We start from the raw sequence: 493 nt of genomic DNA, 5'->3' as shown, positions 1-493 counted from the left end.
ATTTCTAATCTAGGCATCTTGTTTTTTAGGGCCCTTCTTGTTTTTTTCTCACCCTCTCGCATTAGATTTAGGGTCTCCAAAAAACTTGGTGTGGCCTTATCTTATCCACACTACATATACCACTGAACAATAATCCAAAAATGAAATAAAGGGCAAAGAGCCTCAAATAAATAATGGAAAGAAATAACGAGAATATCTATTTTAGAAAAATTGTCTTATGACTACACTGAAGGTAAAAAAAACTCACTATACACACAAATGCTTGAAACAATCCTGATATTGTATTTGTAAGCAAAAGTAGTTACTGTATATGTTGCTTTAAACTGTCCCCATCCAAGGATCATCTAGAATACATAGAAAGTTCATGTTGTGCCTACAGCAATATTACTCTACTCTTATCAATCAACTTTCTATCTTTTTTTTTCAGGACACAGAAATGTTATAGCAGAATAGTAGTCACCCTTTGCTATGGGCCTTTCAATGAAAGGCAAGA

The sequence above is a fragment of the Branchiostoma belcheri genome, unplaced genomic scaffold (genome assembly GCF_001625305.1).
Source record: "Branchiostoma belcheri isolate BF01 breed outbred unplaced genomic scaffold, Haploidv18h27 scaffold35, whole genome shotgun sequence".
Taxonomy (NCBI): Eukaryota; Metazoa; Chordata; class Leptocardii; order Amphioxiformes; family Branchiostomatidae; genus Branchiostoma; species Branchiostoma belcheri.
This window is presented reverse-complemented; position numbering follows the sequence as displayed.